Source organism: Schistocerca piceifrons, chromosome 10 (assembly GCF_021461385.2).
Source record: "Schistocerca piceifrons isolate TAMUIC-IGC-003096 chromosome 10, iqSchPice1.1, whole genome shotgun sequence".
In the NCBI taxonomy this organism is placed as follows: domain Eukaryota; kingdom Metazoa; phylum Arthropoda; class Insecta; order Orthoptera; family Acrididae; genus Schistocerca; species Schistocerca piceifrons.
This window is the reverse complement of record NC_060147.1, coordinates 36,608,702-36,631,805: the sequence shown is the minus strand read 5'-3', so window position 1 is coordinate 36,631,805 and position 23,104 is coordinate 36,608,702. Positions and strand designations below refer to the sequence as shown.

Genomic DNA, 23,104 nt, shown 5'->3' with positions numbered 1-23,104 from the left:
GCATACACTGACGTGACAGTAGTCGTGGGACAGCGATGTGCATATATACACTACTGGCCTTTAAAATTGCTACACTAAGAAGAAATGCAGATGTTGTTGTTGTTGTTGTGGTCTTCAGTCCTGAGACTGGTGTGATGCACCTCTCCATGCTTCTCTATCCTGTGCATGCTTCTTCATCTCCCAGTACCTTCTGCAACCTACATCCTTCTGAATCTGCTTAGTGTATTCATCTCTTGGTCTCCCTCTACGATTATTTCCCTCCACTCTCCCCTCCAATACTACATTGGTGATCCCTTGATACCTCAGAACATGTCCTACCAACCGATCCCTTCTTCTGGTCAAGTTGTGCGACAAACTTCTCCCCAATCCTATTCAATACCTCCTCATTAGTTATATGATCTACCCATCTAATCTTCAGCATTGTTCTGTAGCACCGCGTTTCGAAAGCTTCTATTCTCTTCCTGTCACCTGGGCATTGAGCCAGAGCTTGGATGGCGTGTACAGGTACAGCTGCCCATGCTTCAACACGGTACCACAGTCCAAGAGTGGCGGATTGTGACGAGCCAGTTCCTCGGCCACCAGTGACCAGACGTTTTCAGTAGGTGAGAGAGCTGGAGAATGTGCTGGCCAGGGCAGCAGTCGAACATTTTCTGTATCCGGAAAGGCCCGTACAGGACCTGCAACATGCGGTCGTGCATTATCCTGCTGAAATGTAGCGTTTCGCAGGGATCGAATGATGGGTAGAACCACGGGTCGTAACACATCAGAAATGTAACGTCCACTGTTCAAAGAGCCGTGAATGCGAACAAGAGGTGACCGAGACGTGTAACCAATGGCACCCCATACCATCACGACAGGTGATACGCCAGTATGGCGATGACGAATACACGCTTCCAATGTGCGTTCACCGCGATGTCGCCAAACACGGATGCGACCATCCTGATGCTGTAAAGAGAACCTGGATTCAGCCGAAAAAATGACGTTTTGCCATTCGTGCACCCAGGTTCGCCGTCGAGTACACCATCGCAGGCGCTCCTGTCTGTGATGCAGCGTCAAGGGTAACCGCAGCCACGGTCTCCGAGCTGATAGTCCGTGCTGCTGCAAACGTCGTCGAACTTTTCGTGCAGATGGTTGTTATCTTGCAAACGTCCCCATCTGTTGGCTCAGGGATCGAGACGTGGCTGCACGATCCGTTACAGCCATGCGGATAAGATTCCTGTCATCTCGACTGCTAGTGATACGAGGCCGTTGGGATCCAGCACGGCGGCCCGTATTACCCTCCTGAACCCACCGATTCCACATTCTGCTAACAGTCATTGGATCTCGACCAACGCGAGCAACAATGTCGCCATACGATAAACAGCAATCGCGATAGGCTACAATCCGACCTTTAGCAAAGTCGGAAACGTGATGATACGTATTTCTCCTCCTTACACGAGGCATCACAACAACGTTTCACCAGTCAACGCCGGTCAACTGCTGTTTGTGTATGAGAAATCGATCGGAAACTTTCCTCATGTCACCACGTTGTAGCTGTCGCCACCGGCGCCAACCTTGTGTGAATGCTCTGAAAAGCTAATCATTTGCATATCACAGCATCTTCTTCGTGTCGTACAATTTTGTTAAACATTTTTGGAGACAGTGATGAATAGATTATTATATTTTGAATAAAGTTCGGTCTTCATCACAACACTTATGTCTCCATAACATAGGTGACCGGTTTCGGTTTTATTTATATAACCGTATTCAGACCTGTGAATTAATTTTAGAAAGTACTAGAGTCCCATCTTAAAATAAAATAAAACTTCTTATATCCATGGCTTCCTTGGAGGATGGTTATGAGTGCTGAGTATGAGCTTAATTATGCAGAGGCTCCGCCTACTTCCTCTCACACTACTTCACAATTGCCAATCAGCGTTCATAATATGTCGGTATCGTCAAAGTATAAAAGTACGAAATACACTAATAACATAAAATTGATTCATTTAAAATGTCCGATTAACAGATAGTATGTGCAAAACCTATTTATATTTTAGATAAAAACGGTAAACTACGATGTGTAATAGCTGTGCCCTCTATGGGCAACCTTAGTACTATTACTGTGTCAGTTAAATCAAAGATGTAAAAGTACTTGGAATTGTGGTATATATCGATTATACCGAGTCGCCTTCTTCACAGTTGCATCTTTGATGGATGTTGCAGAATCGTCTTACTTTAACTGTAGTTTTCATAATGACATTCTTTATAACAGTAGGTTAGCAGCCAAGAACACGTTCCGCATTATGTATGTCTGAGTAAATGATGAGACCGCCCACCATCCTCCGAGGAAGCCATGGGTATAATAAGTTTTATTTTATCTTGTTAAAATTTTGTCATCATTAGATACTTTTCATTTTATTTTAAGATTGGTCTCTAGTATTACATTGAGAGCTGCATCAAACCAGTCTCAGGACTGAAGACCACAACAACAACAACTCTAGTATTTTCTACAATTAATTCACAGGTCTGAAGATGGTTATATAAATATAACTGAAACCGGTGAGCTATGTTATTGAGACATAAGTGTTGTGATCAAGACTGAACTTTAGTTAAAATATTCTTCCTGTCGGTTAAATTTCGCGTCTCTGGCACGTCATCTTTTTGGTGTAGCAATCTTAATGACCAGTAGTGTATTTGTGCTTGCCTCACTAAGTGCAGTGTCCGCCGGTAGACAGCCGTACACATGGTGGGCGCCGCGCGGCAAGGCCAGACAACACTGTGGCGCCACGCAGTTATAACCTGGCGCCGCGGAGAGCGCTTAAAACGCCGATTCTATCTTGCTCCCGCCTAACGCCAGACAGGCAGTTCGCAAATGCCAGCCGCGGGTTTAAACGGACGCGCGGCTCCGCTGGTCAGTCAGTGTCTCCGGAGTCCCACAGAGTCGCAGTATCCGCCGAGTGCCTCGTTGTGCGTGTAACAGTGCCGGGACCTACGTACAGCCACCGCCGTACACAGACTTCACTTACAGTAAGTACTACGTGTTCATCCCCCCACTGGAATCTGAAACTAGGCCAGTTATGTTTGTGCTGGTGCTGCTTAACAAGCTTGCCGCGCATCACGCTCCGGCCTCTGTGACCGAGCGGTTCTAGGCGCATCAGTCTGGAACCGCGAAGCTGCTACGGTCGCAGGTTCGAATCCTGCCTCGGGCATGGATGTGTGTGATGTCCTTAGCTTAAAATTCTTCCAGTCCATATGTGGCATTACAGCAAACCAGTGCTTAACACTATTGGTTAAAAACATTCTTGGTTGCAATTTTAGTTTTTTTATTTTTCAACGACGCTTTTCGCCTTATTTTCCATCTTCTGGTTATCTTTTCTAGATGGACGCGAGAGGCACCAAGATCTGCGTAACGCGTTCCCGTTCACAGGAGCCATCTAGAACAGATAACCAGAAGATGCCCAAATAAGGCGAAACGCGTCGTTGAAAAATGAAAAAAATAAAAAAAATTGCAACCAAGACTGTTTTTAACCAGTAATATCCTTAGGTTAGTTAGGTTTAAGTAGTTCTAAGTTCGAGGGGACTGATGACCTCAGATGTTAAGTCCCATAGTGCTCAGAGCCATTTTAACCAATTGAAGCGCATCCAGTTAAGTATTTGCACAAGTCTTTTAATAAATTATTGTTAATTATTAGTTTTTCTGTGTTCGTACCATAATTTCGTCGAAGTTCCTGTCCGCAGCTCGTGGTCTAGTGGCTAGCGTTGCTGCCTCTGGATAACGGGGTCCCGGGTTCGATTTCCGGCCGGGTCGCGGATTTTTCTCTGCTGTCAGATTGAGTTTTTGTGTTGTCCTCATTATTTCATCATCATTATTCGTGACAGTGGCTAGATTGGACTGTGAAATAAATTGGACTGTGCAAACAATTGGAACTTTGTACGGGCGTTGATGACCGCGCAGTTGTGCGCCCTATAAACCAATCATCATCATCATTCCATTTTGCCGTGTAATGGAGACATTAGTTTTTATGTGCCGCCGGACGCTGTGGCCGAGCGGTTCTAGGCGATTCAGTCTGGAACCGCGCGACCGCTACGGTCGGAAATTCGAATCCTGCCTCGGGCATTGATGTGTGTGATCTCCTTAGGTTAGTTAGATTTAACTAGTTCTAAGTTCTAGGGGACTGATGACCTCAGATGTTAAGTCCCATAGTGCTCAGAGCCATTTGAACCATTTTTCTTACGTGGCTAGAAAGCCACCTCAATAACAGCAACTACTTCCCGTGCTAGGCAGTTCGTGTCATCTTTGTTGGACGCAATATCAAAAAGTAGGAAAAAAAATGCTCACCAACCATCGTCGTGACATGCATAGTTTACGTTTATTGAACGTCAAGACTCCAACCATTAGAAAACGTTACGTATAGTGTGCTGTGTAACAGAGGTAGGCAACGTATAACTGCTTTAACAGTGCGGTTCAGTTGAGTGCATTATATCATCAACTTTAAACGGGATAATTCGGTCTGTATACACTCATCAATGTGCCAACATATCTCTAAAACTGTCTGTACGTTTGGAAGGTGCGGGAATGTACGGTTGTCAACACGGGAATTTGCTGCCCAATGTGTGTGCTCAGTAGCGTTATAACTCACTCTTTCTTTCGCACTTACCCGAATGCTTTGATACGACCGACAACGAATTCCCCCCATGTGCCAGCCTCTTCATTTCAAAGTAGCACTTGCACACAACATTGTCAAGTATTTGCTGAATGAGACATTGTGTATAGGTAGGCCCGTGTCATCAGAGAACGTAACCCATGGCGCGAAAATTACCCAGACTATATTGATGCAGTATGTGAGGATGGCCCCAAGCGAGGCGTAAAACTTTGTGTCGTACAGTCATCAATAGTACACGAGTGAGCCTTCGGCTCCGAAAGCCCATGTCGATGATGTTTCGCTGAATGGTTCGCACGCTGACCCTTGTTGATGGCCCAGCATTGAAATCTGCAGCATTTTGCGGAAGGGTTGCACTTATGCCAGCCATGTTGAAAGTTTGTCTTCAATCGTCGTTGGTCCCGTTCGCCACTGTACCAGCAGTAATCGATGTAACAAGTGCGCCAGACTCTTATTGTCTTATATAGGCGTTGCCGACCGCAGGACCGCATTCTGCGTGTTTACATATGTCTTTATTTGAATAGCATGCCTGCGTCAGTTTATTTGGCACTTCAATGTATGTTCAAAAGCAGTAAGAGATTTCGCTTCCACTTAAATTATTTATTCCCAAACTTTTGCTACAAAACATCGAGAAGATGGTAGTACCCTCACAACCTGTAAAGATGCTTTACACAGGGAAGCTAGATTCTTTAAAGAGCAAGGGGTTTGAGAGCGGAAGGGCTAGTAGCTGTTATTGTAGAAGTGGAGAACGAACCGTATGTGCCGGCCGTGGTGGCCGAGCGGTTCTAGGCGCTACCGTCTGGAACCGCGTGACCACTACGGACACAGGTTCGAATCCTGCTTCGGGTATGGATGTGTGTGATGCACTTAGGTTAGTTAGGTTTAAGTAGTTCTAAGTTCTAGGGGACTGATGACCTCAGATGTTAAGTCCCATAGTGCTCAGAGCCATTTGAACCATTTGAACCGTGTGTATTGTGTTCGCAGCTCGTGATCTAGTGGCTAGCGCTGCTGCTTCTGGATCACGGGGTCCCGTGTTCGATTCCCGGCCGGGCTAGGGCTTTTCTCTGCCCGAGCACTGGGTGTTCGTGTTGTCGTCATCATCATCATCATTCGTGACAGTGGCTAGATTGGATTAATTAAACAATAGGACTGTGTAAAAATTCGGACTTTGTACGTGCCCTCATGATGATGATGATGGCCGCACGGGATTAGCCGAGCGGTCTTAGGCGTGCAGTCATGGACTGTGCGGCTGGTCCCGGCGGAGGTTCGAGTCCCCCCCTCGGGCATGGGTGTGTGTGTTTGTCCTTAGGATAGTTTAGGTTAAGTAGTGTGTAAGCTTAGGGACATGACCTTAGCTGTTAAGTCCCATAAAATTTCCCACACATTTGAACAATTTGATGATGATGTTTGGTTCGGGGGGCGCTCAACTGCGCGGCCATCAGCGCGCAGTTGAGCGTCCCACAAACCAAGCATCAAGCAATCGTATTGTAAACGCCTGTATAAAAAGGTGAAGTGTTGGCACCGTGTACGAAGAAAGATGGCTGTAGGTCATTGGTAACTGGGGAGATGACCAAAAATGGAAGATGGTCACAGGAGTCAATGGAAGCGTGTGCGCGACTGGCTTTCCCGCGCAGCCCGTGGTACAGATATAGCTGCAGTCTCGTCTTGTGTGGTGTAGTGGCGCTGGTGCCGGCTGCCCTTGGAGGGTCCAGCGTGCCAAGGCGAACGGGTCAGGTTGCGCCGCTGCCGCTCCCCAGACACGCACAAGTCGCGCCGCGCCGCGCCGATCCCACCCGATCCGATCCGATACACTCGGCGCGTATCGCGGGCCGTCCACGTCTCCATCTGTCGGGGGCCCACCCACCTGGCCGCCGAGGAACGCAGCTCGCCGCGACGCCGAGCTGCTGTGTCCAGTCCGTCGGGAGCGGCGGCCTACTGCCTGTTTGGATTAAAATCGCTGGGATCACCTAGTCCAGTCTGGGATGGGCTAGTCCATTGGCCTGGTCGAAACCACTCCTCGCCGTGCACAGAGCAAGCGGTGGAGGTGCTTCTCGCACTGTCTGTTATCTGCATTGAATGCATCACGAAGTCGTATGAGAATATATCACATAATATTCTAAGGGACTTCAAAAGTAAGTTGTTGTGGTTTCAGTCCTGAGACTGGTTTGATGCAGCTCTCCATGCTACTCCATCCTGTGCAAGCTTCTTCATCTGCCAGTCTCCCAGTACCTACTGCAATCTACATCCTTCTGAATCTGCTTAGTGTATTCATCTCTTGGTCTCCGATTTTCATCCTCCACGCTACCCTCCAATGATAAATATGTGATCCTTCGATGCCTCAGAACATGTCCTACCAACCGGTCCCTTCTTCTCGTCAAGCTGTGCCACGAACTTCTTTTCTCCCCAGTTCAATTCCTCCTCATTAGTTATGTGATCTACCCGTCTAATCTTCAGCACTCTTCTGTAGCACCACATTTCTATTCTCTTCTTGTCCAAACTATTTACCGTCCATGTTTCACTTCCATACATGGCTACACTCCATACAAATACTTTTAGAAACAACTTCCTGACACCTAAATCAATACTCGATGTTAACAAATTTCTCTTTTTCAGATACGCTTTCCTTGCCATTGCCAGTCTACATTTGATATCCTCTCTACTTCGACCATCATCAGTTATTTTGCTCCCCAAATAGCAAAACTCCTTAACTACTTTAAGCGTCGCATTTCCTAATCTAATTCCCACAGCATTCGACTACGTTCCATTATTTCCGTTTCGCTTTTGTTGATGTTCATCTTATATCCTCCTTTCAAGACACTGTCCATTCCGTTCAGCTGCTCTTCCAGGTCCTTTGCTGTCTCTGGCAGAATTACAATGTCATCGGCGAACCTCAAAGTTTTTATTTCTTCTCCATGGATTTTAATTCCTACTCCGAATTTTTCTTTTGTTTCCTTTACTCCTTGCTCAATTTATACATTATTAATCAATGCTCCACTACTCTTAAAGCAAGGGAGGAATCGTTTTTACGTCCCGTCGACAGCGAGGTCATTAGACAGAGAACACAAGATATGAATGTTTCTGGAATGGGGAAGGAAATCGACCGTGCCCTTTGAAAGGAACCACCTGAGCATCTGTGATGTATACATGCAGACTGACAAAATTTTGTACATGGCTGCACGTTCAGAGACCGTGAATAGTTACAATTAACAGAAAACAGCCCTCGGTCACTAATTATTAACGAATTAACCGGGTTTCAACACTGCTAGGAGTGTCTTCCTCAGAATTTAAACCAAAGAATGGTCTATAACATGGTCACAGAATTATGACTAAAACGTATGATACGAATTATAAGTACAGAGTTATCGTGAAAGACTGGCGGAACCTGTACCACACAAGTAACGAGCAGCCCTCAGTTGCTCGCCATCACAGCATTTTTTATCTTAAATATCGTTGTGACTAATGCCATTTTGGCATATTTATTGTTTTATAAATGACATATAAGTACTGCCAGTCTTTCACGATGATTCTGTACTTATAATTTGTATCATACGTCCATCCCATGGTTCAAATGGCTCTGAGCACAGTCATCAGTCCCCTAGAACTTAGAGCTGCTTAAACCTAACTAACCTAAGGACATCACACACATCCATGCCGGAGGCAGGATTCGAACCTGCGACCGTAGCGGCCGCGCGGTTCCGGACTGTAGCGCCTAGAACCACGCGGCCACCTCGGCCGGCGCAGTCCGTGTAAATTGAGGTGATAAGGTTACCTCCTAAGCGGTACGTATATATTGGTGTCACCGCCAGACACCACACTTGCTAGGTGGTAGCCTTTAAACCGTCCGCGGTCCGTATATAATATATATATATATATATTGTGGTGTCACCGCCAGACACCACACTTGCTAGGTGGTAGCGTTTAAATCGGCCGCGGTCCGTTAGTATACGTCGGACCCGCGTGTCGCCACTGTCAGTGATTGCAGACCGAGCGCCGCCAAACGGCAGGTCTAGAGAGACTTCCTAGCACTCGCCCCAGTTGTACAGCAGACTTTGCCAGTGATGGATCACTGACAATTACGCTCTCATTTGCCGAGACGATAGTTAGCATAGCCTTCAGCTACGTCATTTGCTACGACCTTGCAAGGCGCCATTACCAGTTAATATTGAGATTGTAAAACATGTACCGTCAAGAGCGATGTACACCAATTATGGATTAAAGTCAAGTATTCCAGCAGTAACGTACCTTATTGGCTATATTAATTACATTGTCCTGTTCCAGACCTCACGCCAGTTTGCGTGAGCTTAAACGCGTGCCTTTCGGCTTCCTCCAAACTCCGTGAATTGGCTCCTGCCAATTCACAACAATGTTGTCTTAACAAGTCGTTGGGAGGCCCCTGCAGAAATACTGAGCCATACTGCCTATTTAGCCGTCCATAATTGTGAAACTGTTGCCGGTGCCGGATTTTGTGCACCAACTGTGCTCTCGATTACGTCCAATAAACGTTCGCTGGGATTCAAGTGGGGCGATCTGGGTGGCCAGATCATTTATTCGAATTGTCCAGAACCAATCGCAAACGCATCTGGCCCTGTGAGATGACACTGTTTTTCGGGAACGTGAAATCCATAAATGGCTGCAAATAGTGTCTAAGTAGCTGAACATAACCATTTCTAGTCAGTGATCAATACAGTTCGACCAGAGGATCCAGTCCATTCGATGTAAACACAGCTCATACCGTTATGGAGGCACCATCAAGATGCGCAGTGCCTTGTTGACGACTTGGGTCTGTGGGTTCGTGGGTTCTGCGTCACAGTCGAAACCTACCATCAACTCCTACCAACTCATCTAACCAGGACACGGTTTTCCAGTCATCTAGGGTCCCAACGGATTCGGTCATTAGCCCACGAGAGACGATGCAGGCGATGTCGTTTACTGCCACAACCCATTAACGCTAAATTTCGTCGCACTGTCCTATCGGATACGTTGATCGTGCGTTCCACATTGATTTCTGCTGTTATTTCACGCAATGTTGCTTGTCTCTTAGTACTGACAACCCTATGCCAACACCGCTGCTCTCGGTGGTTACGTGAAGGCCACAATCAACTGCGTTGTCCATGGTGAGGGGTAATGCGTGAAATATGGTATTCTCCGCACACTCTTGACACTGTACATCTCGGAATATTGAACTCACTGACATTTTTGGAAACGGAATATCCTATGCGTCTAGCTCAAACCACACCATCCCACGATCAAAGTGTGTTAATGCCCGTCGTACGGTTATAATCACGTTGGAAACCGCTTCACACCAGTCAGCTGAGTACAAATGACAGCTCCTTCAATGTACTGCCCTTTTATATGTTCCGTGCGCAATGCTAGCGCCGTCTTTATATGTGCATTTCTCTGTCCACTGACATTTTTTGTCACCTCAGTGTAAGTAGAAGCGTTTGTTCCTCTCGCACAAAATATACTGACGCGCCAAAACATAACGCCCACTTACTTCACAGCAACAGCAATGGAACACATTGCAGCAGCGATTCTGCGTGACATTATGCACTGGTAAAGCAATTCCCGTAATTTAGGCGTCGTTGTTTTGCAGACACGGAGTTTCCGCCACACAGCGTCCCAGATGTTGTCATTTTCTGTTCTTTGGCGCAACTGAAACATTATTCGGTCTTCAGAAAGATGGGTGGCAAATTGTTATTGTGGTACCTGTATGGTCTGTCTAGCAATCTTGGTACGTTTGGAAACCCTTGTGGATCAAGTACCTGTATGTGTTGAATCCTGCCGGCCGGAGTGGCCGTGCGGTTCTAGGCGCTACAGTCTGGAACCGAGCGACCGCTACGGTCGCAGGTTCGAATCCTGCCTCGGGCATGGATGTGTGTGATGTCCTTAGGTTAGTTAGGTTTAATTAGTTCTAAGTTCTAGGGGACTGATGACCTCAGAAGTTAAGTCGCATAGTGCTCAGAGCCATTTGAACCATTTTTTTGAATCCTGCCCAGTCGTCGAATATGGAGTGTCTAGCAAACCTGCTCTCTCAGATCGCCTGAGAAACAATTCAAACAAATCGTATTAATGAGTTTTATAACCAAAAGTACTTGGCAATACTCAACTTCAGGAATTACAAAGATGTGTCGCAAGTAAAAGGCGACAGACAAAATCAGCAGGTTTCTCTTCAGTATATTTCCAGAATGAAATTTTCACTCTGCAGCGGAGTGTGAGCTGATATGCAACTTCCTGGCAGATTAAAACTCGAACCCGGGACCTTTTCCTTCGCGGGAAAGTGCTCTACCTTTTTTTATCTCATTTTGTTCTACTTTGAGAGAGACGAGGTACTGGCAGAAGTAAAGCTGTGAGGACGGGGCGTGAGTCATGGTAGGGTAGCTCAAATGGTAGAGCACTTGCTCGCGAAAAGCAAAGGTCCCGAGTTCGAGTCTTGGTCCGGAACACAGTTTTAATGTGCCAGAAAGTTTGTTCTACTTGGTTGTCGTACATGTTCGGGGCGGACGTCTCATGTCACCCGTGCAGGTTGTTCGTTGATCCGTTCACTCAGTTTTTTTTTTTTTTTTTTTTTTTTTTGTTACAGAGGGTAGCTAACCCTCTGACCGAACACGCCGAGCCACTGTGCCGGCATCGTCTGAGCTACCCAAACACGACTCACGCCCCGTCCTCACAACTGTACTTCCGGCATTACCTCGTCTCCTACCTTACATACTTCACAGAAGCTCTCCTGCGAGAAGCCAAAAACAAAGGCAAAGGGGCCGAATTCGAGCCCTGTTCCGACACACAGTTTTAATCTGCCAGGAAGTTTCTTCAGTAGAGACAATGCTGTACGCACTGGACTTGCATTCGGGAAGACGACGGTTCAATCCCGCGTCCGCCCATCCTGATTTACGTTTTCCGTGATTTCCCTAAATCGCTCCAGGCAAATGCCGGGATGGTTCCTTTGAAAGGGCACGGCCGACTTCCTTCCCCGTCCTTCCCTAACCCGAAGAGACCGCTGACCTCGCTGTCTGGTCTCCTCCCCCAAACAACCGAACCCAACCCCAACCCAACAATGCTACATAGTGGGCCTACAAGCGAAATGACTAGCCTTGAAGCTGTTGTAGAACTGGGCCCCGGCCAGTCGGCGTTATTTCTTTTGGCATAGAGGCCGCTGCTGTCGCGTTGCCCTCCTGGAGAGGGGTCGGTCAGCGTACTATAGGCTCAAGTCTTCTTCACAGCCCTCTTTGGACTCTCGTTCCTGACTGGCGTACCGGCGCTTGACTGTACGCCGTAACAGTGTGGGCCCTAGAGGGTCTAAGTAATGCTGATACCTGTAGGGACTCTTGTGCGTCTAGTGAGCTTGGCACCTGTTTCGAGCTCTGGTGTGACCAGTAACCTTGATGCCTGTGGGGTCGGGCCCCTGTGCTGAGAGTGCAGGCAAACCAAACACTCGGCCAGTTGCTCGCTCTAGGAGCGCACGTGCCGCGCGCCCGTAAACACTGCACACGCTAGGCCAGGGCAGAGCGCAGTACACGACATCCGGCTGGCGGCGCGGCGGCCTTGCCAACCTCTCGAGGGGCCCCCGGCGTCGGCGGCAAATTTTAGCCGGCGCCTGGCGCCACTGCGAGAACGCGCCGCACGCACTCGGGCTCGCAGTAATCTCAAAACAAACCTCGCCTCGGTACAGCCCAAAACTCTGCGCGACTCGTCGTTCACTGTTCGTAGTTAAAATTGTGCCAAATAGACGGTATTACCTCGTTCTTAGACCGTAGGTGATACAGACGGCGCATGACATTATTTAGAAACAAACGTCTCGATCAGCTGACTAGTGCCGCCGGCCGCGGTGGCCGAGCGGTTCTAGGCGCTTCGGACCGGAACCGCGCGACCGCTACGGTCGCAGGTTCGAATCCTGCCTCTGGCATGGATGTGTGTGTTGTCCTTAGGTTAGTTAGGTTAAGTAGTTCTAAGTTCTAGGGGGACTGATGACCTCAGCTGTTACGTCGCATAGTGCTCAGAGCCATTTGAACCATTTGACTAGTGGCGGCATGCGTTTAACAGGTGACTTCTGGAATACAGCTCTATTTATCTTTATGTTAACTGTAGTACTAAACATTCTCAGACGTACGAATTAAATGCCGCGGGGGGGGGGGGGGGGGGGGGTGGAAGGTAGGACGTCAAAGGGGCCGACTTGGATCAGGAGAGGCACTCAGAACATTTTAATTTCCACTGTCTGTACTTTTACAGATAAATTCATAAAACTTCGTCATCATGACCAGGAAGGATTCAGGATTTACACCCATAGCAGTGGAAATTAAAAAGTACAACAACAAAATAATTTTTTTACATGTGAAATTTCATAATTTTTTTTCACTAAACTATTGGCTTTATTTGTTACTATAGGTGCACTTTTCTTCATAAATAAGAGATATTCTTCGATGAATTTTGCACAGCATACAAACAATACGTACAGGTGTATGAAACTCTAGAATTTTCCAAATTTGTTAAAAACTGTGGTTAAAATTGAGATACTTAACTATAAAATTCGAGTTCTTTCTAAACGTGAAGTTTAAAATGTAACAGCTCATTCATTTTTTCATAAATTAAATAAATTCTAGAGTCTCATACACCTGTAAGTATTGTTTGAATGGTGCGCAAAATTCATCGAAGAATCTGTCTTACTTATGAAGAAAAGTGTACCAATAGCAACAAATGCAGGCAATAGTAAGTGAAAAAAATGATGAAATTTCACATGTAAGTAAAATTATTTTGTTATGTTTTTGAACTTCCACTGCTATGGGTGTGAATCCTGAATCCTTCATGGTCATGCTGACAAAGTTTTATGAATTTACTTGTAAAAGTAAATTCATACAGACATACATAAATTAGTACTGGAGGGCAGCGTGGAGGGTAAAAATCGTAGAGGGAGACCAAGAGATGAATACACTAAGCAGATTCGGAAGGATGTAGGCTGCAGTAGGTACTGGTAGCATAGAGAGCTGTATCAAACCAGTCTGAGGACTGAAGACCACAACAACAACAGTATAGAGAGTGGGAATTAAATGTCCAGTGGTGCCTCTCCCGCTCGAAGTCGGCCCGTTTGACGTCCTACCCACCCCACCCCACCCCCCTTTAATAAACGAGGATTCTGTAGTATTCGGTGTTATTTACATATATGAGGGGCGTTCAATAACAAATGTAACATTTTTTTCGTCAGAATTTGTTGTGCTAGGCCGACCGCCGTGGCCGAGTGGTTCTAGGCGCTTCAGTCCGGAACCACGTGGCTGCTGCGGTCGCAGGTTCGAATCCTGCCTCGGGGATGGATGTGTGTAATGCCCGTAGGTTAGTTGGGTTTACTTAGATCTAAGTCTAGGGGACTGATGACCTCAGATGTTAAGTCTCAGTGCTTAGAGCCATTTGAAATGTTTTTGTTGTGCTACGTCGTGGAATAGTCTTGCTTCAGCGCCTACAGTTCCATGAAGACGTCTTGTTGTGCAGTAAGGTGTTTGGTTGTGATCTGTCGATCACCTCGAATGAGACTGTCCGCACGTTCCAAGAGTGCAGGAATAACAGCTGTGTGTGGCCGGCCGGTACGCTGGAGGTCGGAAAGATTTCCGTGCAGTTGCAAATTTTTGTACAGTAGGTGGGAGTATCATGAACAACATACTCGAAATTCTGACGGGTGAGGGAGTGGGGGTGCGTTTTAAAGTCACTGTCGTGCGTTTTTCTTGAACAACTCGAAAACAATGGCCTCTGGCGAAAAAGTATCCCAATACAAAATTTAGCAACATAAATTTCCTACAAAAAGGTCCAGAACATTTTTTTCTGTAGAACTAGCAGTTTGCGCATAGCGAGCGATGCAGTATGAAAATCTCGAGCGTGGTATTTGAAGGCGTTACAGGTTGAATAAAACCCATCGCTTTGGGCAGCTGAGTGACCTGGTATCTTTTAAACAGTAACGGTCCCATCACACTTCCTTGGAGTACTGTGAAAATTACCTTTATATCTGTCGATTTTGTTTAGAAAGGCAAACCAGTGCCACAGGGGTCAAATTAGTAGTAGGTGTAGCTAATGAACCTTGTCTCCTAGACCGAGCGAGGTGGCGCAGTGGTTAAACACTGGACTCGCATTCGGGAGGACGACGGTTCAATCCCACGTCCGGCCATCCTGATTTAGGTTTTCCGTGATTTCCCTAAATCGCTCCAGGCAAATGCCGGGATGGTTCCTTTCAAAGGGCACGGCCGACTTCCTTCCCCGTCCTTCCCTAATCCGATGAGACCGATGACCTCGCTGTCTGGTCTCCTTCCCCAAAACAACCCCAACCCAACCCTTGTCTCCTAGGTTAAAGCGAGTGCAGAGCTTATGTCCTCTCACGAAATTCACCTCGGACACTAGCAGTTTATTAGACCACACTGTGAGGGGAACTTGTTAAAGATCTGAAACCTACATGTTTGACAGGTTTTAACTTGAGTGGCTTTACTTAAGACACACGAGTATAACCCCCCCTCTACAACGAAGCATATTTCTAAGGCTGTCCAAGGCAAACAGCTCGTCAACCTTAGACGGTATTCGTCTGTGAGTCTAGGATTGCCGGGACCACGCGTGATGCATAATTTTCCGATTATTTCGACAAGGTGACAGGTTAGCGACAGGCACGTCACGTCAACGCAGAAAATGTTCGGAGGAAGCGTGAAGTGTGACGAATTACGTAATTTGCCTCTTTTAATACAGCCAGCGAAAATAGCGATGCAGCAAGGGTGTGACGCGAGCGTAGCACATTACGTCACATTGACGCCATGTGATTCGCAAGTCATTCCGCACCCACGTTATTTACCTGATCTCGCGCCCTCAGGGTTCAAATGACTCTGAGCACTATGGGACTCAACTGCTGAGGTCATTAGTCCTCTAGAACTTAGAACTAGTTAAACCTAACTAACCTAAAGACATCACATACATCCATGCCCGAGGCAGGATACGAACCTGCGACCGTAGCGGTCGCGTGGTTCCAGACTGTAGCGCCTAGAACCGCTCGGCCACCCTGGCCGGCGCGCCCTCAGGTTTTCACCTTTCCCGCTCTTTATCGAACGAGCTCAAGGAAGTTCCTTTCCGGATGAAAATGCTCTCCGAGCATGGCCCAATGATTTCTTCCTCAAAACCACGTGATTTCTACAGTCGCAGAATCGAAAAGTTACCCCAGTGTTGGCAGACTGTTGCGTTTATGAAACTTACTGAAAAACGTAAAGAATTTATGCAACAACACAATAAATTACTCTATTTCTCATTATTGATTGTAACTATAATTCGAACACAATTGTAACGAACATGGGAACCTCTTGTACGAATTTGAGGCAAGCACCAAAAAGAAATGTTGGACCAAATGCCTTGCAGGTAGCTGGTAGGATAGAACCCTGCTGTTTGTTTTTAGATTGCGTTCCCTGATCGTCAACGCTAGCAGCATTTTTGTGGAATCATGCTTTGGGAGCACGAGCATTAGCGGTCTTTTGCAGTCCATTCCCAGTGCTTATCAAATTGAGGGAGCACTTCCCTAGCAGTGTTCATATTCCACAAATTTCCAGAGGCTTCTTGAAACCCTTCCAAACTAATCTGTCAGACCATGTACAGATAATTCTAGAGGGGAACGAAGCACTTTCCTCAGGACATGGTTTCTGAGCCGTAGGATATTCGGAGGATCGCGGTGCAGCATCGGCGATACAGCTCAGGACCAATATCACCAATATCAGAGGTTAATATATCACACACGAAATGAATGAAAACGCTGGTTCAAATGTGTTTTTGTATGTTTTCTGTGCACGGTACTGCACTGCACCACAAATTGCAATGAGTAACCAGAATAGGAACAGCAATCCTGATGTTCGCGGGCTTCTTTTACGGTTGTAAAAGAGGAGACCACCAGCTAGGCAAAATGTGTGTTTACTGGATGCACATCCTCTGTAGTGACTGACAGTTCGCAATTTTTCACAAACACAACTTTTATTTATGTACGTTTACAAGGTTGATGACTGAACAACAAAAGAAGGGTAACAATAACATTGCCAGTAAAAGTCTCCTAATTGAGGCAAACAAAAATTCGCTTCTAATTTTCCACAAAGGTTCGTGGTAAAACACACACACACACACACACACACACACACACACACACACACACACACACGCGAGTCCAATTCAGAGACGAAGACCACGAGGTCGGCATGTGGAATGAACTGAACTTCGGGGCTGGTTCTAGCCCCTAAATAGCCGTCTCCAGCCAATCATGTTTTGGCGTAGTGGTACTTCCTGCAGGCCGTGGCTCGAGCTCCACCTGCAGCAAGTAGTGCTCGGAATGTCTGTTTCCATTATCTTGTATGTAAATAGCCAGTATTTACTATAGTGCTTTTGGTACGCCTTGAACATAGACAACCCCGTCCTCTGTGGTGTAATATGGGTTGCCGGCCCTCAGGGGCTACCTTGGCTCCGGCATAACATCCTCATTCGGTGAAATCGTTTCTGGCGCGTTATACGGACTGCGATGCTCGTCTAAACTGGCACAAAATTGGCTACAGACATCGCAGGGATGCATCTGAGGTGGCATCACATGGCGCCGGACCACCCCTGTTTTTCTGATTTTAAAGCACTACGAAACTGGTCATTAAATAAATTTGTAAATATTAGATTTCAGCTATCAGTCGTCCTTTTTAGCGGGCCGTCGTGGCCGTGCGGTTCTAGGCGCTACAGTCTGGAACCGCAGGACCGCTACGGTCGCAGGTTCGAATCTTGCCTCGGGCATGGATGTGTGTGATGCCCTTAGGTTAGTTAGGTTTAAGTAGTTGTAAGTTCTAGGGGACTGATGACCTTAGAAGTTAAGTCCCATAGTGCTCAGAGCCATTTGAACCATCGTCCTTTTTAAATTTTCTTGGCAGATCTAGATTTCAGCTAGAAATTAGCCATTCTCAATGCACTATCATTTTTCATCAATGCATGTAATGCCTGTTGGTCGGGCCTCATCCACAGTTCATTGAATTGAGTATTCAATGAACTTTTTCAAATGTGTGTGAAAGCTTATGGGACTTAACTGCTAAGGCCATCAGTCCCTAAGCTTGCACAGTACTTAACCTAACTTTCCCTAAGGACAAACACACACATCCATGCCCGAGGGAGGACTGGAACCTCCTCCGGGACCAGCCGCACAGTCCATGACTGCAGCGCCCTAGACCGCTCGGCTATTCCCGCGCGGCTTCAATGGAAATGGAAATGCCGTGTGGCTAGGGCCTCCCGTCGGGTAGACCGTTCGCCTGGTGCAAGTCTTTCTAGTTGACGCCATTTGGGCGACTTGCGTGTCGATGGGAATGAAATGATGATGAAAGACACACAACACCCAGTCATCGCGAGGCGGAGAAAATCCCCGGCCCCGCCGGGAATCGAACCTGGGACCCCGTGCGCGGGAAGCGAGAACGCTACCACAAGACCACGAGCTGCGGACGCGGCTTCAATGAACTGTGGATTGAATTGTGTATTCAGTGAACTGTGGATGAAGTCTGACCAACAGGCATTACATGCATTGATCAAAAATGATAGTGCATTGAGAATGGCTACTTTCTAGCTGAAATCTAGATCTGCCAATAAAATGTAAAATGGGTGACTGATAGCTGAAATCTATTGGCTCTGAGCACTATTGGACTTAACATCTGAGGTCATCAGTCCCGTAGAACTTAGAACTACTTAAACCTAACTAACCTAAGGACGAGACACACATCCATGCCCGAGGCAGGATTCGAACCTGCGACCTTAGCGGTCGCGCGGTTCCAAACTGAAGCGCCTGAAATCTGTTATTTACAAGTCAATACAACAGTCGCTGCGATGCAACAGCCTGTTGAATGGAAGGTAACCTGATGAGTAAATAAATTGTTTACAAGAGCAGCCAAGCGGTTATTTTTCAACACGTCGGCTTACGGCAGCGGTTTTCCCTCATATAAGATAGTGTGTAAGACGGAGGAGGTAAGTAGCGAAGAGGGCGTCGGTGTCCAGAAGATGTGTTGCGGGGGCCCTGCGGGGTACGGTGGAGAGCAGAGTAGAGTTCCGGGTGCGCGGCGACTTTTTTGCGGCAGGTGTGTGCGCCGCCGCCGCTGCAGCCGGCCTTGGAGCCGCCCGGCCTTGGCGTCGTCTCCCGGTCAAAAACATCGACACACCGCACCACCCCGCTCGGCAGATTCCTGCGTGCAAGGAGTATGTTAGGGGCGAACTCAGTCTGCAGCTGCGAAAAAAAAAAGACTAGAAAAGGAAACTTCCTGGCAGGTTAGAACTATGTGTCATGCTGCGAATCGAATTCGGGACCTTTGCCCTGCGGGGCAAGTGGTATATCGACTGAGCGACGCAAGCACGACACATGACTAAAATACCATGGGCTAAATGGTTCAAATGGCTCTGAGCACCATGTGACTTAACTTCTGACGTCATCAGTCCCCCAGAACTTAGAACTACTTAAACCTAACTATCCTAAGGACATCACACACATCCGTGCCCGAGGAAGGATTCGAACCTGCGACTGTAGCGGTCGCGCGGTTCTAGACTGTAGCGCCTAGAACCGCTCGCCCACTCCGGCCGGCCCTTCCCCCTATCCTTTGAACTGAGTTAGCTAGCCTGTTACGGTGAGACCTACAGTTTAATGTGAACTCAGAATCACTCCAATTCAGTATCACATCATTAGTTAAAGTCCAATCCATGTAATCTTCAGCATTGTTCTGTAGCACCACAATTCAAAAGCTTCTGTTCGGTACTTTTTATTGTCCACCTTTCACTTTCGTAAAAGGCCACACTCGAGGGAAACAGGACTTCCTAGCACCTGAAAATTTATGTTCGATGCTAGCGATATCTTTCAGAAACGTCGATTGAAGTAATGTGGTACATACAGGGCGATTCCGTCACAAAGTCAGGTGATCAGGAACTGTACGTTGCAACCTCTCCTCCCATTGCTGCCCAAGTACTGACTGTGAAAATCCACCACCATGATTCGAAAAGGCTTGCCACCGAGTCGCGAAACATGGTACAGGTGTGCGTTAGCAACTCCGCCAACCCGGAGGTTGGTTTCAAGGTGATAGTGTTTCGCTAGGAATTGTCTGATTGTAGGTTGTAGGCCGTTGCCTCCCCCTCCCCCCCCCCCCCCCCCCAAAAAAAATGGGCTACCATAAGTCAACTGTAGACCAGTAGTTCCCAACCTGGGGGTAATTACTCCTGAGCTGTAAAACGTAATTTTCTGAGCGACAGAAACAAAAGTGTTCCATTGCAATCATCACTATTTCGTAAGACTGTAGCACTGATTACATAATCGCCAGTTTTTCAAACATCAGTATTAAACGTGTGACACAGTTTGATCGAGTTTACAGCTTGTTAAACGAAACTTTTTCACATAGTCCAGCCCGCGGGCTAGCCGCACTGTTTCCCGAGCGGGAAGGCGTGCCGGTCCCCGGCACGAATCCGCCCGGCGGATTAGTGTCGTGGTCTGGTGTGCCGGCCAGCCTGTGGATGGTTTTTAAGGCGGTTTTCCATCTGCCTCGGCGAATGCTGGCTGGTCCCCCTTATTCCGCCTATGTCGGCGCTTGCTCCGCAAATACTGTCTCCACGTATGCGTACACCATAATTACTCTACCACGCACGCATTTGGGGTTACACTCGCCTGGTATAAGATGTTCCCAGGGGATCCACTGGAGACCGAACAGAACAATAACCCGGGGTTCGGTGTGGGGCGGCGGCGGGGTGGATGGACTGCTGTGGGGTTGTGAACCACTGAGGGCTACGGCGGGACGAAGCCTATCCGTTATTTCTAGGTATCTGCTTTAACTGACAGATTGTCTTTGATCATGATGAAGATCGTTCTATTTAGTACAAAATAACAACAATTATTATATAGATTTTTTATGTGTGTGCATGTAAACTGTACTTGCATCAAAAGTAATTGCTTTGGCTACGTTAAAGCGCAGGAACGACGCGATCAACTAATTTTTATTGCTTATAAAATGCAATTTATATTCTGTATGGATATAAAAATGGACTAACATTGAATGTAGGGCAGTTCTAATTATGTGCAAAATAAACAAACAAACCAAGAAAAGTCATCGGCCTCGAGTTTCTCTGTCACACATTAATTAATGTTTCTTTCTGTACCAATGCTACCGGTAATCCTGTCATTTAATGCGTTATTTATGTTCTGTACCAAAACTACCGAATCGTGGTTTTCGTAGAGCGCAACCCTTTTCGCTACCCGTCCTCGCAGCTTATCTTCCGCCAGTACCTCATCTCCTATCTTCTAAACTTCACGGTTCTCCTGCGAAACTTGCAGAACTAGCACTCCTTGAAGAACAGGACATGACTTAATCGCAGCCTGGGGGGGTGGGGGGGGTGGGGGTGTCTCTTCGCGAAAGGCGAAGGTCCCGCGTTCGAGTTTCGGTCTGGTGCATAATGTAAATCTGCCGGGACACTTCATATCGGCATAGACTCCCTTGCGGAGTGAAAATTTAATTCTGGAGACTGGACAGTACTTACATCCTGTTTTATAATTGGGCGTGAGAGCGAACGGTGCTAGTAGTTTGGTAGTTGTATTCTCACTACATTCTCATCTTTATTTCTTCTTTACGTACTTCATCAGTTAAGGGGATCTGGACGTGAACAACTAGCATTTTCCTGACGTACTTGCAGAGCACTCTTCATCTATAACACTTATCGCTGCATTTTTATGCCAGCGCTCAATGACATTACGAGTGTTATAAATTACAGGGTTATTACAAATGATTGAAGCGATTTCACAGCTCTACAATAACTTTATTATTTGAGATATTTTCACAATGCTTTGCACACACATACAAAAACTCAAAAAGTTTTTTTAGGCATTCACAAATGTTCGATATGTGCCCCTTTAGTGATTCGGCAGACATCAAGCCGATAATCAAGTTCCTCCCACACTCGGCGCAGCATGTCCCCATCAATGAGTTCGAAAGCATCGTTGACGCGAGCTCGCAGTTCTGGCACGTTTCTTGGTAGAGGAGGTTTAAACACTGAATCTTTCACATAACCCCACAGAAAGAAATCGCATGGGGTTAAGTCAGGAGAGCGTGGAGGCCATGACATGAATTGCTGATCGTGATCTCCACCACGACCGATCCATCGGTTTTCCAATCTCCCGTTTAAGAAATGCCGAACATCATGATGGAAGTGCGGTGGAGCACCATCCTGTTGAAAGATGAAGTCGGCGCTGTCGGTCTCCAGTTGTGGCATGAGCCAATTTTCCAGCATGTCCAGATACACGTGTCCTGGAACGTTTTTTTCGCAGAAGAAAAAGGGGCCGTAAACTTTAAGCTGTGAGATTGCGAATTTGCTGCACAAATGCGTGAGGATTCTCTACCGCTCAGATTCGCACATTGTGTCTGTTCACTTCACCATTAAGAAAAAATGTTGCTTCATCACTGAAAACAAGTTTCGCACTGAACGCATCCTCTTCCGTGAGCTGTTGCAACCGCGCCGAAAATTCAAAGCGTTTGACTTTGTCATCAGGTGTCAGGGTTTGTAGCAATTGTAAACGGTAAGGCTTCTGCTTTAGCCTTTTCCGTAAGATTTTCCAAACCGTCGGCTGTGGTACGTTTAGCTCCCTGCTTGCTTTATTCGTCGACTTCCGCGGGCTACGCGTGAAACTTGCCCGCACGCGTTCAACCGTTTCTTTGCTCACTGCAGGCCGACCCGTTGATTTCCCCTTACAGAGGCATCCAGAAGCTTTAAACTGCGCATACCATCGCCGAATGGAGTTAGCAGTTGGTGGATCTTTGTTGAACTTCGTCCTGAAGTGTCGTTGCACTGTTATGACTGACTGATGTGAGTGCATTTCAAGCACGACATACGCTTTCTCGGCTCCTGTCGCCATTTTGTCTCACTGCGCTCTCGAGCGCAGAATCTGAAGTGCGGCTTCAGCCGAACAAAACTTTATGAGTTTTTCTACGTATCTGTAGCGTGTCGTGACCATATGTCAATGAATGGAGCTACAGTGAATTTATGAATTCGCTTCAATCATTTGTAATAGCCCTGTATATTTCGTGAAACTGCTTTCTCACAGTTGTAAGAAGCTCCCAGAACGGACCAGGAATTGCTTCATTATTCATTTACAACTAATTGACAGCGCAACACTAGAGTAACTACTCGTACACTGCTGTAGGACCTACACAATAATTATTATTATTTTATTTGTAGCCAGTACTAGGCACACAGCAGTTGCAGCCTGAAGTTTTTCAATTATGCCTCAGATAATGATACCGAAAACTAAGCTTGCATTCAAAATTCGTCTCGCAGGCAATGTATTGTAGTAATTTTTACGTAATTAATTACACTTTGTGGTAGTCTAATGCCATTCGTTGTTGGCTTAAAACCGTCCATGTCTAATTCGAGATGAAAGCACTTCAGTTCATAGATACACTGGTCTCTGTAATTTGATATATTCATCGGATTTCAGGTCC

At 46.8% G+C, this 23,104-nt stretch overlaps 1 protein-coding gene across 1 annotated transcript in view; it reads left to right on the top strand.

Moving 5' to 3' along the window:
* The window catches only part of LOC124718665 (mothers against decapentaplegic homolog 6), a 235,969-nt gene that overhangs the window by 151,865 nt on the left and 61,000 nt on the right, over positions 1–23,104 (top strand). The gene's annotated exons all lie outside the window — the stretch shown is intronic.